We start from the raw sequence: 18,415 nt of genomic DNA on the forward strand, positions 1-18,415 counted from the left end.
TCACACCGCATCTAATGTGAACCATTTCCAAGGCTGTAATTCCTATTGCAGCGAGTGCCTAAAATTTGACTTGTATCTTAGTGCAGATTTCTAGGAAAATCAGTGAGCCAATCATACAAGCAGGAAACTAACATTCGGAGGGTGTTCTCTATGTACCCCAGTGGTGTACAGAACACCTCCTGATTATTGCATTGGAGTTTACAGACAATTAGGACTGCAGATTGAAATGTAAAGGAAATTTGTAATAACTTTAAACTGCAATATGGCTTGCCAACAATTTTATTAACTACGGTATATTATTTTTTATTTGCTATATTTTTTTTTCCAAAGAAGTTGAGCTATGCTTCAAATCTATCAATCATTGTCTGTACTCATAAATTGTGATTGGTTAATCTGTGTTTTCCACTTTTTTTCATAATGCTGGGTACACATAATACAATTTTCTTTAGATTTTTTTCCTTTAAATTTACCAAAACCATATAATAGGAGGTCAGACCTAAATACTTTAAATTTGTATTCAGTCAGTCAGGCCCTTGCACTACCTAGTTGAAGGTAAAGCCCCGTACACACGCACCGATTGTTGGCCGTAAATTTTCGGCCAACGTCCGATCGGCCGATTGTCGGCTTGTTAGTATGATGCTTCCGACAACCGACTGCGACTTTTCGGCCGAACAAAATCTGGTGTGCATGCTATAAAATTTTTGTTGGCCGTCACCAGAACGGCCGATTGTTCGTCAGTCAGTACATATTTCGGCCGAGAAAAGTCAGATGAGCAAGACTGGGCATGCTCAGAGAAGAAAAAACACACGGAAAGTAAACCAGCACATGACATCACTTCTGCAGTTGGTTGTTGTTGGCCGACAAAATTCGTGTGCAGTCTAGAGCACATTTCAACCAACACAACAACACTGGACAAAAGACGGCCGATCGGTCGGCCAACAATCGGTGCGTGTGTACGAGGCATAAATCGAAAGGAAATCTAACAACAAAAGTTGTATAGTGTGTATCCAGCTTAAGGCTGGCCATACACTATACAATTTTCCTATTCAATTTCCTTTAGATTTACCTTCAACTATGTAGTGCAAGGGCCTGCCTGATTGCATACAAATTGAAAGTGTTTAGGTTTGACCTTATATTATATGGTTTTGGTAAATCTAAAGGAAAGTTGAACAAGAAAATTGTATAGTGTATGGCCAGCCTAACATTTTTAACAATTTGTCACAATGGTTTTTACACCCAGTAGTAAAATAAATGAATTGTAGTTATACTGCTGATATCAGTGCAGGACTTATTTGGTTCCCAGCAGTGCTAAAATTGAACTATTGCACTTTATTTTTGGAGCTGTAAAGGAGATTTATTTTCAGTAACATACGTAGGTGTGTTGTGTGATGACAACATCAGTCAGATCACAAAACACTCTGAGCAGGCTGGGCTGCCATTGCGCTATGATCCTTGCTGTGTGATTGACAGGTCCCGTGCAGCAGAGAAAACGTATTTCATATGGGGCAATCATAATAAAAATAAATTCACTGATTCATAAGTATTGTTAGGATTCAAAGCTGGTGACGCCAGCTGAACCTTTCTAGCAGCTTCCAGTTTAATTGCATATGGGCTTAAATGAAAAGGCTGGGAAGAATGTTTTTTATTCAATTCCCAGTGCCTTGTAAAAAAAAAAAAAAAATAGAGATGTACGAGGTCACAGTACACAGCAGCTATATGAACAGATAATTGGTGGAACTCTGATAAGCCATGCCCAACACTTTTGCAATAGAAAACCATAGACATAACTATCCCATAAGTATTCTGCAGGAAGACAAAGCTACTGAGCAAATATTGATGACTGGTGTTGTGTAGTATCAGGTCACTCAGAATATGAAGTCTTAGAGCATATTCAAACCCAAGAACAAAAATTTATAGGATGGCAGCAACCGGTCCATAGATGAGATGACTGCATTCATTTTCTTTTTTAACACTTGTTTCCTTTATTTTTACCTGGCAATCTTGCCATTAAAGTGTTACTAAACCCACAACAGGAAATTTGACTTTATACTGTATGCAGTAATGCTTGTTATACTCACTGTGGAGCCTAAGGGGTTAATTCTCTGCATTGTGTAAAAAGGCTGTATTATCCTGTATTCTCTGTTCCTCCCTCTTCTTCCACAGTCCCCAATCCATCTCCTTATAGAACAGAGCCTTGGGGACAGGCTGCACATACTCAGTTTAGTGTGTATTGCTAGAGAGTTTTTCTTTCTTGGGAGAGTGCATGTGATCAGCACAGGGCCAATCAGCCCTGTCCAGACAGAGGGTCAAGGGTCCTGCAGCCTCATAGACAAGTCAGAGTAGAATGAAAACTGCTTTAACCAGACACTGATAAAAGTCACTAGACTAATCTAACTGCTAATGAGAAAAGGTATTAATCATTTTATATTTACTAAATAAATTGCATTTTCATGTTCTGTGTACTGTGGGAGACCAGATATAGTGAATGCAGGGTCCTGGAGGGTTTAGTAAGGCTTTAACCACTTCTGGACTGGAAGATTTTCCCCCTTAATGACCAGGCCATATTTAGCAATTCGGCACTGCGTTATTTTAACGGACAATTGCGCGGCCGTGCGATGCCACCCAAATAAAATTGATATCTTTTTTTTCCCCACAAATAGAGCTTTCTTTTGGTGGTATTTGATCACCTCTGCGATTTTTATTTTTTGTGCTATAAACAACAAAAGAGCGACAATTCTGAAAAAAAACAAAACAATATTTTTTACTTTCTGCTATATAACATTCTCATAAAAAAAATGTAAAAATCAAATTTTTTTAACATTTTAGGCCAATTTGTTTTCTGCTACATATTTTTGGTAAAAAAGCGTATTTTGATTGGTTTGCGCAATAGTTATCGCGTCTACTAACTACAGGAAAGATTTATGTCATTTTTAATGTTTTTTTTTTTTTACTAGTAAAAGGCGCGATCTGCAATTTTTTGCGGGACTGCGACATTTCAACACTTTTGACATTTTTCTACTAGTTAGTAGAAAATTTTCATTAGTCTACATTCGACTAACTGACATTTTTGACACTTTTGGGGGGACCAGTGACATTACTACAGTAATCAGTGCTAAAAATATGCACTGTTACTGTAATAATGACACTGGCAGGGAAGGGGTTAACACTGTGGGTGATCAAGGGGTTAAATGTGAGCCTAGGGGAGTGATTCTAACTGTAGGGGGGGTTGGCTTGTGAAATGATCACAGAGACATGTGATCCTATATAGAAGGATCACAGGCGCTCTGTGATCATTCCAGGGAGAAGAACGGTCAGCTGTGTTTACAACAGCTGACTGTTCTTCTCTCTCAGCGGGGAGCGATTGGGGGTGTCAGGCGGCAATCGGAGCCGCCAGCCCCGTGCATCGGAGTCCCTGCTGCCGAGTGGGGGCGGTAGTGCACCGCCGGTGGAGCGCGCTCACCCCCTAGCTGCATGCGCGTGACCGATGTAGGTCTACGTTGGTTTGTGCAGGAGGGCCGCACTGCCGCAGTAAATAGGTGGTGGGCGGGCGGGCGGTCGGAAAGAGGTTAATTCGCTTCCTGTCCTAAGGTGACAACTGAGTACTACATAACACTTTGTTAGGGCCACATAACATGTCCCTCTCCTCCTTAAAACAGGGGGAGGTTTTATGCAGTCCACTGATATTGAAGGGAGCAATACTAACTAACAGTCCAGGGGAAGAGACCATAGTAATGTTTACTTCCTGAACATTGGTGATTATGACAGACCCCTTTACACTGAACACCAAAAGAGTAATAGAATGAATTTGGAGAAACATGAAATTACCTTTTAATTTTTTTTCATCTCATAATGTTTCTGACACACTTCATGAGTTCAACAGAGCTAAAAGTGTTTTGCTGCTGATTTTCATTTGTAATTAGTTTACAGTGCATCTCACAAGTCCAACAACAGTCAGTCAACATTGATGGATCCCAGTTGGCCTTATACTGTTTTTCCTTAGGGGCAATGTCCTGGTGATATACAAACAAACAAAAGATTTCCCAGGACACTTACCAGCCAGCCTGCAAAACAACCAAATTGAACCAATCTAACAATTCACTGTAAAAACAGAGGGTTTTGTTGGCACAAATTTGCAAATTTATGCGTAAGCCGCAGTGCCCACATCAAGACTCCTGTTAGGAAGCTAGTTCAGCTAATACTAATTCTCATACAGCTAATGCTAATCATTCTTCAGATAATGCTAATCCTTGTGCAGCTAATGCTAATTCATCTTCATCAGGCACCATCTTGTCACCCCAGAACTTTTTGTTGAGACAGCCAGACCTGATATCTTCTATTAAACAAGCTTCTGCAGGCTGTCCTAAACCTGACGGCTTAATTTGTCAGAAACAAGAAGGTATGTGGTGGCGCAACAACAAAGTCTTTGTTTCACAGGAGGTTCGTCCACATGCTCGACACTTTCCATGACCACCCACTAGCAGGGCACTTTGGGGCAAATAAGACATTAGAGGTTATCCAATGTTCCTTCTGGTGGCCAAACCTTAGCCAGGATTGAAAGGACTATGTGAGGTCATGCACAAACTGTATTCGCAACAAGAGCGATCGATCTAAGTAATGGAGCCTACTAAAGCCATTACCTGTTCCCAAACGCCCATGGGAAATTATTTCTTTGGATTTCATTGTTGACCTCCCTCCTTCTGAAGGGTTTACTTCTATCTTTGTGGTCATAGACTGCTTGTCCAAAATGGCCCACTTTATTCCAATGATTGTCACTCCTACAGCTTCAGAGACGGCACATGCCTTCAATAAAGAAGTAGTGCACAGGGTACCAAGGAACATTGTGTCTGATAGAGATGTACAATTCACATCTAGATTTTGGAAATCCATCTGCAAGCCCCTAAAAATTGAGATCTGCTTATCCTCTGTTTACCACCCTCAGAGTAATGGCCATACGGAACGTACTGATTAAACCTTGGAGCAGTATCTCAAATATTTTTTGTCCTTTTCACTCAATGATTGGGCCTCTCTGCTGCCCCTTGCAGAATTTGCATACAACAATGCAGTCCATTCTTCTACAAATCAGGCTCAGTTTTCGGCTAACTATGGGTTCCACCCTACCTTCCTACCAGACATCATGCCGGAAACCCAGTTGCCCACAGTTCAAGATAAGCTAGCTTTTCGTTAATCTTACTCTCTGCTACTCCAGGAAATCTTTCAGAAAGCTCAAGAAGACAGCAAAAAATACTATGACAGAAAGCGGAGAGGGCAGTTGGTTCTAAAAGAAGGAGACAAAGTATGGCTTTCCACTGCTAACCTGAAGCTTGCTTGTCTTTAACGGGAAGTTAAGTGCAGTGCAAGATATGCTAGCTTTTCGTTAGTCTAACTCCCTGCTACTCCAGGAAATCTTTCAGAAAGCTCAAGAAGACAGCAAAAAATACTATGACAGAAAGCGGAGAGGGCAGTTGGTTCTAAAAGAAGGAGACAAAGTCTGGCTATCCACTGCTAACCTGAAGCTTGCTTGTCCTTCACGGGAAGTTGGGTCCCAGATATATTTGGCCCTTTGAGGTAAAAAAAAAACAAAAAACAATCCTGTGGCCTGCGAGCTGGTATTATACAGAACTTACAAAATTCACCCAGTGTTTCATGTCTCACTGCTTAAACCAGCTGTGCCTGATCCCTTTCCTAGGAGAAATGTGCCACCACTGCCACCTGTAACTGTAGGTGGTGAATTGGAATTTGAAGTTGAATCCATCCTGAACTGTAGAAGGAGAGGAGGCCAAATTTAGTATCTCGTAAAATGAAAGGGTTACCCCCTGAAGAGAATTCCTGGGAGCCAGAAGAGAATATTCACGCCTCTGAGTTACTCCAGGACTTTGCCAACAGGTTCCTGGAGAAGATGGCCATAATGGGCATCCAGGGACTGCCTATTGGGGGGAGGCACTGTCAGGAAGCTAGTTCAGCTAATACTAATTCTCATACAGCTAATGCTAATCCTTCTGCAGATGATGCTATTCCTTGTGCAGCTAATGCTAATTCTTCTTCAGCTACTGCTCATTCCCATACAACTAATGCTCGTTCACGTGTACCAGCACACAGACGAGCTCAGGCTAATGTCCAGCGTGCACTGACACATCTCTGTGCGCCAACACGCACCAGCGCGCACGTCTTCACGCATTGGCGCCAAACGCCCTATTTAAAGGAGACCCTGATGGATACTAGCTGCTGAATGTTTTTCAGCTTTCCCTGATCCATGTTCCTGTGTTCTTACCTGTGCTAACTGATCTTCCGTTGCTGACCTGGGTCGTTCATAACCTTGCTCTGTGGATCCTGACCTCAGCTTGCCTTTGACAATTCTCTGCCTGATCTCCTGGTTCTGACTTTGGCTTGCTACTGGACCTTTCTCTCCCTGCTTCCCTGATAATGACTCGGCCTGCTTCCGGTCCATCTTGCTGTCTTACCGTGTTTGACGTCCCTGACTGTGGCAGTCACCACAGTATAAAGCTACCAGCACCCGTGCTTGGCAATCACCTGCTATCAAGCTATCAGCACCCGTGCTTCTTTGAGCTTTGTACCTCTGTCACCACCTCCAGGGGTGCTCAGATCAGAGCCACAAGGGAAGCCCTCTTGTCAACTCGACCTCCAACCAAGGTACGTGAAAACTCCTCTGTATACTGCGGTACTAATTCTATGTTTTCCTAGTCTCCATGGTTGGAGCACATAAAGCAGTGGATAGATTAGGAGTAGGTGTGCCTGGAGGGAGCCCATCCCTCCTTAAAGGCACAGGGAGGCAGGTAACGCCCAGCAAGGGCACAATAGCAGCTGAAAGCATCCAATGTGTCCTTGCACCCAATTCAACCAACTGTACAAAAAAGTGGCAATCAGCCCCAACTTTAACCAGCCCTTGCAGTAAGGTGCACATAGAAGGGCAACACACATCATAAACAAACGAAAGAGATCCCAGCACACTAATCAGCCAGCCTGCAAAATTACCAAATTGACCCTGTCCAACAATTTAAGTTAAAAACAGAGGGTTTTCTTTGCACACATTTGAAAATATATATGCATAGGCTGTAGTGCCCATGTCGAGGCTCATACCACATAGGAGCTTCAGAGGAACAGGGATCCCCCTGCTCCGTCACCGCTAGGCACCCTGAATCTTCACAGGCACACAAAGTCATAAAACAGTCTGTAGCTTTGTTTTTACTGTTTATTAGGAGGTTAACAACTTGGATAAGGATAGGAGGTTATGGGATGCCCATTTGACAGCAACAATTACTTCAGGGACATCTCCTTATGTACAACTTTAAGTACTTCAGGCAATGCTAGCCCTTCTGGTTGCAGCTGCCTCTTTCACCAGCCCTCCTGGCTGTCTCTTCACCAGCCCACCCGGCTGACTCTCTGCACCAACCCACCCAGCTGACTCGCTGGAGATCTCTCAGAGAAAGGTAGAAGACTAAAGCCCATCACTGTCTTCAAGGGAGAATGGATACATGTGGCAGTCTCTCCCCTTTGTTAGTCCCCAACAGTGTTGAAATACTCACTCTGTCCTCTCTTTGCTCCCGTGCCTCTGGGAAAGCCTCCTCTCCTTTGTTTCTATGGCAGGATCCTTCCAGCACCCCAGCCCCTGCTCGTGGCAGGACCCCCCCCCCCCCCAGACTAGGGGGCACCTCTGCGGGCCACAACAGCCTCCTCAACACTGCATTTCCATCTTCCATCCTACTCCCTAACTTGCATGACTCATCAATATTTAAAGGCTCCCTGGCTCCCTACCAGGCCCACTTCCAGGGATTGGCCAGGGACCTCCAAATATGCTGAGCAACACCCAACACTCTAAAAAAAAAAAAGGGGAGGCACCAGAGACCTGCTGAGATGAGTCATCCAGCCCTAAACTCTAACAACCCTGACCCAATTGTAGACTCACACACTTACAGCATGAGTATGGTTTGCCAGCTCTATTTCCAGCACACACTAGGAAGTGCTATGCTCACCCCCCCCCCCCAAAAAAAAAAATATATATATTTGCAATGTCCCTATTGGCTGGAAAAACCAACACAATGGCTTCGGTGCCCAGGAGCAAGGGCACCCTATAATAAAAAATATATGGGGAGAACGGAAACAACTTGGAGAAGGGATTATGTGCAAATACATATGTGCTAAACATAGCAAAAGTAGAATATGTACATTAACCACTTTACCACTAGAGCATTTTGCTGTCTTACGTCTGGGCCACTTTTTGTGCTTCGGCACTGTGCGACTTTAACTGACAATGGTGCGGTCATGCAATGTGGTACCCAAACGAAATTTACGTCCTTTTTTTCCCACAAACAGAGCTTTCTTTTGGTGGTATTTGATCACCTGTGCGATTTTTATTTTTTGCAATATTAATAAAAAAATAGCGAAAATTTTGCAAAAAAATGACATTTTCAACTTTGTCTTTTAAAAAATATCCAATATACTCAATTTATGTCATTTTTTTTGGCCAAAATATATTTAGCTACATGTCTTTGACAAAAAAAAATTCAATGAGCGTATTTTTATTGGTTTGCGCAAAAGTTATAGCGTCTACAAACTATGGTGTAAATACTGAAATTTTACGCAGCTTTAATTTCTGACTGCCCATCTCATTTCATGAAGTGCTAAAATGGCAGGGCAGTACAAGACCCCCCCAAATTACCACTTTTTGGAAAGTAGACATCCTAAGGAATGTTCTGAGAGGCATGTTGAGCTCATTGCATATTTCATTTTTTTGTCACAGGTGTTTGAAAAATAACTAAAAAAATTTTTTTTTTTTTTTTTACACAAAGTTGTCATTGAAATGATATATTGCTCACATATGCCATGGGTATATGTGTAATTACACCCCAAAATATATTCTGCTGCTTCTCCTGAGTACAGGGATACCACATATGTGAGACTTTTTGGGAGCCTAGCTGTGTACGGGACCTCGAAACCAATCACAACCATCAGAATTTCAAAGGGCGTACATTTTTCATTGCATTTTCTCACTACCTATAACGGTTTAGGAGGCCCTGAAATGTCAAGATACCACAAAACCCCCCCAAATGACCCCATTTTGGAAAGTAGACACCCCAAGCTGTTTGCCGAGAGGCATGGTGAGTCCATGGAATATTTTATATTTTGCCACAAGTTTTGGGAAAATTACATTTTTTTTTTATTTTATTTTTTTAACACAAAGTTGTCACTAAAAGATAAATTCCTCACACATGACATGGGTATATGTGGAATGACACCCCAAAATACATTCTGCCACTTCTCCTGAGTATGAGGATACCCCATGTGTGAGACATTTTGGGAGCCTAGCTGTGTACGGGACCCCGATAATCAATCCCCATCTTTAGGTTTTCTAATGGCGTAAATTTTTGATTTTACTCCTCACTACCCATCACAGTTTCGGAGGCCCTGAAATTTCAAGATAGCACAAAACCCCCCCAAATGACCCCATTTTGCAAAGTAGACACCCCAAGCTATTTGCTGAGAGGCATGGTGAGTCCATGGAATATTTTATATTTTGCCACAAGTTCCGGGAAAAATATTATTATTATTTTTATTTTTATTTTTTTACACAAAGTTGTCACTAAATTATATATTTCTCACACATGCCATGGGTATATGTGAAATGACACCCCAAAATACATTCTGCTGCTTCTCCTGAGTACAGGGATACCCCATGTGTGAAACATTTTTACAGTCTAGCCGAGTACAGGTCCCCGAAAGCCAACCTCCACTTTCAGGCTTTCTAAGGGCATAAATTGTTGATTTCATTCCTGACTACCTATCACAGTTTCGGAGGCCATGAAATGCCAAGACAGCACAACCCCCCCCCAAATGACCCCTTTTCCGAAAGTAGACACCCTAAGCTATTTTCAGAGAGGCATGTTGGGTGTTTTGCAGATCTCACTTTTTGTCACAAAGTTTTGGAAATTGAAAAAAGAGGGAAAAAAATGCATTTTCCTGTTTTTTCTTCATTTTCAAAAAAAAATGAGAGCTGCAAAATGCTCACCATGCCTCTCAGCAAATAGATTGGAGTGTCTACTTTGCAAAATGGGGTCATTTGGGGGGGTTTTGTGCAATCTTGGCTTTTTATGGACTTCAAAAGTGTGATAGGTAGTAAGGAGTGAGATCAACAATTTACGCCCTTAGAAAGCCTGAAGGTGAGGAGTGGTTTTCCGGGTCCTGTACGCGGCTAGACTGCCAAAAAGTCTCACACATGGGGTATCCTTGTACTCAAGAGAAGCAGCAGAATGTATTTTGGGGTGTCATTTCACATATACCCATGGCATGTGTGAGCATTATATCATTTACCGACAACTTTGTGTAAAAAAACAAAAAAAAAAAAAAAATTATAATTTTCCCGAAACTTGTGGCAAAATATAAACTATTCCATGGACTCACCATGCCTCTCAGCTAATAGCTTGGAGTGTCTACTTTGCAAAATGGGGTCATTTGGGGGGGTTTTGTGCTATCTTGTCATTTCATGGCCTTCAAAAGTGTGATAGGTAGTAAGGAGTGAGATCAACAATTTACGCCCTTAGAAAGCCAGAAGGTGCGGATTGGTTTTCCGGGTCCTGTACGCGGCTAGACTGCCAAAAAGTCTCACACATGGGGTATCCCTGTACTCAGGAGAAGCAGCAGAATGTATTTTGGGGTGTCATTTCACATATACCCATGGCATGTGTGAGCATTATATCATTTACCGACAACTTTGTGTAAAAAAACAAACAAAAAAAAAAATTATAATTTTCCCGAAACTTGTGGCAAAATATAAACTATTCCATGGACTCACCATGCCTCTCAGCTAATAGCTTGGAGTGTCTACTTTGCAAAATGGGGTCATTTGGGGGGGTTTTGTGCTATCTTGGCATTTCATGGCCTTCAAAAGTGTGATAGGTAGTAAGGAGTGAAATCAACAATTTACGCCCTTAGAAAGCCAGAAGGTGCGGATTGGTTTTCCGGGTCCTGTACACGGCTAGACTGCCAAAAAGTCTCACACATGGGGTATCCCTGTACTCAGGAGAAGCAGCAGAATGTATTTTGGGGTGTAATTTCACATATACCCATGGCATGTGTGAGCATTATATCATTTACTGACAACTTTGTGTAAAAAAAAAAACAAAAAAAAAACAAATGGTCATTTTCCTGAAACTTAGGGCAAAATGTAAAATACTCCATGGACTCAATATGCCTCTCAGCAAATAGCTTTGGGTGTCTACTTTCCAAAAAGGGGTCATTTGGGGGGTGTTTGAACAGTCCTGGCATTTTAAGCTCAATTTTAGCAACACATCACCCACTCTTCTAACCACTTGAAAACCAAGCCTTTTCTGTGACTTTTTGTTTACATGAAAACATTTTTTTTTTTACAAGAAAATTACTTTGAACCCCCGAACATTATATATTTTTTTAAAGCAGAGGCCCTACAGAACAAAATGGTGGATGTTGCAATTTTTTTTGTCACACGGTATTTGCGCACACATTTTCCAAACGCAATTTTTGCGTAAAAAAAAACACTTTTTTTATATTTAATGCAGAAATACACTATATAATTCCAAATTGTTTGGTAAAATTTAAAAGATGATCTTATGCCGAGTTCATAGACACCTAACATGACATGCTTTAAAAATTGCGCACGCCCGTGCCGCGGCAACAAACTACGTACGGTTTTAAAAGCCTTTAAAAGTCTTTACAGGTTACCACTTTGGACTTACAGAGGAGGTCTACTGCAAGAATTACTGCCCTCGACCTGGCGTTCGCGGCGATACCTCACATGCATGGTGCAATTGCAGTTTACATATGACACTAGACCAACGCTTGTGTGTGCATTTGCGCGCAAGCACAGGGGGACAGGGGGGTTTGATTTTTTTTATTTTTTTTTTATTTGCTTTTCTATGTTATTTTGACACCTTTTCTTTCATTTTTTTTTTTTTTTTTATCATTTTTATTGTTATCACGGTGAATTTAAATTTCCCCTATGATAGCAATCTGTAGTGACAGGTACTCTTTTTAAAAAAAATTGGGGTCTTTTAGACTCTAGATCTTTCCTCTGACCTTAACGCATCTGACCACACCAAAATTGGTGTGATAAAATACTTTCTCAATTTCCCAATGGCGCTGTTTATTTCTGGTGAAACAGAAGTCATGAAATGCTCGTAGCCTCCGGTATCTTAGGCCATAGAGATGATTGGAGCCATTCTAATCTCCAATTAGCTCTATGGTTAGATAATTGAACCACCGGCTGCACTCTCGGGTTAACCGGTGGGACAGGAGAGCCCGAGAAAAACCACGGAAGGCTGCGGAAGGCGGCGGTTGGGGGGGGGGAGGCCCCTCCCACTGCATGTAAAAACAGTCTAGCGGCCAATTACCTGCTAGGATTGCTTTTACATGTAAGCCGACCGCTGGCTGTAAAAAACGATACCAAGATAATGCCTAAATCTGCAGGCATCATCCTGGTATAACCACTCAAAGTCCAGCAACGTACCAGTACATTGCTGGTCCTTGTTTGGCATATAGGTTTTTTTTTTTTTCATGCAGCCTGTGGGCTGAACGAAAAAAAAGAGAACCTATCAGAAATCAGCACAGGAATAATGCGTGGTATTACTCATCATTAACCGCCCAAACAACCACCCACTGAATTTAATGATGGGTATACACGACACTATCCACGTATACCAAAATAGGATTTTAACTGCAGTGCTGAAATCAGAAAATCACCACAGCTGCTATCAGCAAAGGTATCCATATATGCTGAGCGCAAACGCTGTTTGTGTCAGAATATATAAAATCAATGCATGGTAGCCGACGAGTACCTGCAAGAGAAACAGGTCACAAAGGAATGAAAAAAAAAAGTACATTAAAAAAAAGTACATTAAGAAGAGTAGGACATATAAAATGACTGACACAACAAAAGTTTTTGGATTCTCATCATTAACCGCCCAAACAACCACCCACTGAATTTAATGATGGGTATACACGGCACTATCCACGTATACCAAAATAAGATTTTAACTGCAGTGCTGAAATCAGAAAATCACCACAGCTGCTATCAGCAAAGGTATCCATATATGCTGAGCGCAAACACTGTTTGTGTCAGAATATATAAAATCAATGCGTGGTAGCCGACAAGTACCTGCAAGAGAAACAGGTCACAAAAGAATGAAAAACATACAAAGGACATTAAAAGTACATAGGAAGTGTAAAAGAACATAAAAAATGACTGAGACGACAACTATTTTTGGCTTTTATGTATTTTTTTTTTTTTTCTTCAAACGTCGAGTTCCAGGTTCCAGGTTCGGGTCTCTCAAAATGACGATAGCCATCGAACATCTTTTGAGACCCTGTGTAAATGTGCCCTAAACTGTGCCGTGCTGTACCCTACGCTAAAAATCTAGTAGTGTGTGGTAGCGACGGAAACAGTCACCGTGGCAAAGACCAGGTCGGTCAGGACAGTCGGGACAATAATTCCGGGTGTCACGCCTAAATCCGCGCTTGCTGCAGACACGGCATCTTTTTTGGGGGTATCTTTGTTTAGGGGTACTCGGGAGGTATTGCGGAAAATGCCTCTCATGCAGCCGGCTCACTGCATCTGGTTGGGGAAGTTGGGCAGGAGCACCAGCTGGATACAGGAGGGCTCTGATTATCTCTTCTTGGAATTGAAAGAAGGATAATGTTCCGACAGACGCTTTGTATAAGACAAAAGCGTTGTAAACAGCCAATTGAAATAGGTATACAGACACTTTTTTGTACCAGCGTCTGGCCTTACGGGCAATTAAGTACGGTCCCATCATCTGGTCGTTGAAGTCCACCCCTCCCATTTTACGGTTATAGTCGTGGACACAGAGGGGTTTCTCAACAACAACACCGGAGACCGTAGTAATTTGGACTGCCGTGTCTGGGTGAATGGAGAACAGCACGTAAACGTTTCTTTTGTCCCTCCACTTCACTGCAAGCAATTCCTCGCACCTCAAGCAGGCTCTCTCCCCCGAGCTCAGTGGGGCATTCACTAGCCGTTGGGGGAAGCCCCGGCGATTAGATCGCACGGTGCCACAAGCGCCAATTTGCAATTGAAAGAGGTGTTTAAAAAGTGGCACGCTTGAATAGAAATTGTCCACGTACAAGTGGTACCCCTTTCCGAATAAGGGTGACACCAAGTCCCAAACTATCTTGCCGCTGCTCCCTATGTAGCCTGGGCAGTCGGGGGGCTCCACAGTGCTATCTTTTCCCTCATAGACACGGAAATTAACTGTATAGCCTGTGGCCCTGTCACAAAGCTTATACAACTTGACCCCGTATCTGGCACGCTTGCTGGGGAGGTACTGTTTGATAGCAAGGCGACCAGTAAACTTAATCAGGGATTCGTCAACGCAGACATCTTGTTGGGGGGTAAACAAGGCTGCGAACCGCTGATTGAAGTGGTCTATGAGGGGCCGAATTTTGTGGAGCCGATCATATTCAGGGTCTCCCCGAGGACGACAGAGTTCATTGTCGTTGAAATGCATGAACCGAAATATTTGTTCGTATCGAATCCTGGACATAGCAGCAGAGAACACGTGCATTTGATGAATTGGGTCAGTGGACCAATATAACCGCAATTCATTCTTTCTTGTAATGCCCGTGTTGAAGGAAAGGCCCAGATAGGTTTTAAACTCCTGAATCGTAATAGGATTCCAGGCAAATGGTCTGGCAAGAGGTGAATTTGGGTTGGCGGCGATAAATTGTTGAGCATACAAATTTGATTGGTCCACAATAGATCTGTAAAGATCTTCAGTGAAAAACAGCTCAAAAAAGTTTATGGGATTAAAACCAGCTGTTTCCACTTGGATTCCGGGTTGGGCGGTGAATGGGGGAAGTACTGGCGCTGTGGAATCTGTGGGCTGCCAATTAGGATATGCCAGCGCTTCAGGGAGGACACTATGGGCTCTACGGGCCTGTCTTCGGATACGCGGTGGCTGCGGGCCACGACTCGTGCTAGCCACCGCACCAGCTTCAACTGCACTCAGGTGACTCGCCACGTCACCAGGTGATACTGCAGCGCTGGTTGAAGGTCCAGGATGTACTAGGCCGCTCGTGCTTGCCAGTTCACGAGAAATGTGAGCGACACTAGTACTGGCACTCTGCTGCATACGAGAAACCCCCGGTTCTTGCAAGTCAACAACTCCAGAATGGGGTCGGGTACGCCTGACCCTAGCAGGGACCCCTCTGTCGGAGCTATCTGTCAGGGAGCCGCTGCTGTCATCTGGTTCGTATATTGACCCTGATTCTGCCGGTGAGGCTTCCCCATCGCTCTCACCTGGCATGGTCATTATACTGTAAATATCTTCATCACTGAACGAACGTTTTGTCATTTTGGTAGCTAAATTTACCCGTACAGTGATGCGACTACTAGGTAATAAAAGCACCTGGTTGTCGAGGACTATTTGGTCGCTACAAAAAAAAAACTGCTAGTGCTAACAGAGATCAGGCCTGACTCTGCTAACGCAGCGGTTTTGTGTGATGTGTTTTTTGGAAGTGTCAGTAATCTATTGATTACTACACTTGCCTGGGTAAGGTGGTCTGGGCAAGGGGGCTAAACGCAGGTGCTAGCAGGAATCAGTGCTGATTGTGCAAACACTGCGTTTGGGGAACACTAAATTATGAGGACGCTAGTATAGTTCTGATCAGATCAGATATTGATCTGTTCAAACACTATACTAGTAACGGTGGTGTGTGTGTGTTAGTGTACTTGACTCTGACGCTAAGTAACGGTTGTGTAGTGGGACCCTGACGCTAACTAGCTAGCCTAAGTTGTGTCACCCGTGACGCTAATACAGTGATCGGTAATCACTGTATATAGTGAACACTGTGACAGGGAAGTGAAGGGGTTAAACTGGGGGAGATCAAGGGGTTAAACCGTTATAGAGGATAGACGGCGGGTGGCCTAAACCTATTCGGGCCTAGCGCAAGCGCAAATTAGGGTCACAAGTGACACTAAATACAGTGATCAGTAGTTATCTGATTTACTGTATATATTAGTGCACTGTGTTATAGAGAGTGAAGGGGTTAACTGGGGAAGATCAAGGGGTTAAACCTTTATAAGGGATAGATGGCGGGTGGCCTAAACCTATTTGGGCTTAGCGCAAGCGCAAATTAGGGTCACAAGTGACACTAAATACAGTGATCAGTAGTTATCTGATTTACTGTTTCTATTAGTGCACTGTGTTATAGAGAGTGAAGGGGTTAACTGGGAAAGATCAAGGGGTTAAAAGTTTTTTAGGGGATAGGTGGCGGGTGCCCTAACCCTGTCTGGGCTTAGCGCAAGCGCAAATTAGGGTCACTAGTGACACTAAATACAGTGATCAGTATTTACCTATATACTGTATTTAGTGCACAGAGTAATAGGGTGTAAAAGGGTTAACTGTGGGTGATCAAGGGGTTAAAACTTTATTAGGGGATAGGTGGCGGGTACCCTAACCCTATTTGGGCCTAACGCAGGCGCAAACTACGCTCACAAGTGACACTTATACAGTGATCAGTAAAATATCTGTATACCACTGTATATAGTGTTCACTGTGAGGGGTTTTGGGGGTGATCAGGGGGTGATCAGAGGTGATGAAGGGGTTAAATGTGCCTATGTGAGGTGTGTCAGTGTAGTGCTTAGTGGAACTCACGTTTTTGCTGTGTCTCTGTCTTCTCCTGGAACCGAAAGGACTCCAGAAGGGACAGTGACATCACTTCCCCTGTCTGTGTTTACATTACACAGACAGGGGAGAGTTAACCATTGGCTGGGACCGATCGCCAGACACTGACCAAAAATCATTGGTCAGTATCTGGTGATTGATCGGTTCCCAACCGAATCCTATCAGAATCGGGACCCGCGGCGCGCGGGTGCGCGCTTAGGGAGCCGAGAACGCGCCGACGTAGGTCTACGTGACCAGACGGGATCGTGCCACTTTGCCGCAGTACTATTCCAGTACTTAGCGGTAAAGTGGTTAAAAAAAAATCATTTACAGTATATTAATATAATAGGTCCCTGTAGCTAGCAGAAATACGGCACAAATATGTACAATGATGCATACATTTTATTTACCAGAGCACTTCACCCTAAAGGAAAGCCCTCCCAGCAAACTGTATAAATGTGGAAGAAACCCAAAGTCCATCACTTGATCTATAGGCAAAACTTTTTTTTTATTTTGGATAGAGTAAGGGAGAGTTTATATCCCTGTTAGATTTTGTTTCGCCATCTGTGTCCCAGAGATTTCCCCTCCATTCCTGTTTCATAGCCAAACAAGAAGTGAGAGGAAATCCCTGCAAATTAGAGGAATTCCTTGGGGACCCCCAGGTCATCAGAACTAGTGTCCCCATGGGAAGATATCCCCTCTATTACTTTTCTGGGGACAACCCAACTTTTGGGATTTTCTTTTTACTTTCACTTTCAATGATAACTGTAAACAGGAGAAATAGAGAGGGTGAGTCCCCATTCACACTAGCACGACTTGTCAGGCGACCAACGGGGGCACAGACAGCAATAAAAACTGACAAGCGTTCTAATCAAACAAAACAAAATAAATCCACACTCAGTGGTAATTTAAACAAAAAGCAGCCACTATCTGTGATACCAGCCAGACAGTAGTAGAAAACACAATAAAGCAGCGCTAAAGTGATATAATAAATAAAACAATAAGTGTGTGACACATGACCATATGCAGCAAAACAAACAATGCATAAAAATCTGTAAAGTCTGTGTAAATAAAAATAGTCCCAATAATTGTGACTGCATCAATCCTTCCAGATAAGTGTTGTGCAACTGAAAACCATAGAAGGGTTCGTCCCCACCAATAGTTCCTGTCTGTTTGGATGTTTGGCATGACAATACTTTAATAAATTCTAGCAACTTCATTCCATGACGGAGTGGGACCTATTTCTTTTTCTACAAATACCTTCCAACACACGCCTCTTACCGAATCGGCAGCACCAAAAATGATAATGGTCTTAAGGGCTTTAAGCAGGCAAGTGAGTAGAGTTGATCATCACAGGAGGAAAGCAAACATCTATAGGCGAAGGGTCCCATAGTGACTAGAAAATGGATAAACAAAAACACTACCATAGTGAAGTTCATCAAACTCATAAAAGTATTTATTAGAAAGTAGATAGCTACAATTACCTTATAAAGGTCATAAACAAGCATGTATGACAAAAGATCCAGCAAGCTGTTGGCATCCAAACACCGCTTAATCGCGGCCATTCATGCGTGAGTGTTCTAATCCCTCTCCACTCTATCCAAAACTAAAACAATAGCTGTGCCTTTAGTTAAACATTAAGCAGGGGACCCTCCTTGTCTCCACCCACTATATTCCAGAACATTCCCCAACACTCTTAAAACAGAATGAGTCAGAGTATGGTTTACCTTCTCTACTTCTCGCACACA

Source organism: Pelophylax lessonae (assembly GCF_965119305.1).
Source record: "Pelophylax lessonae genome assembly, chromosome: 5".
NCBI classification, from domain to species: Eukaryota; Metazoa; Chordata; class Amphibia; order Anura; family Ranidae; genus Pelophylax; species Pelophylax lessonae.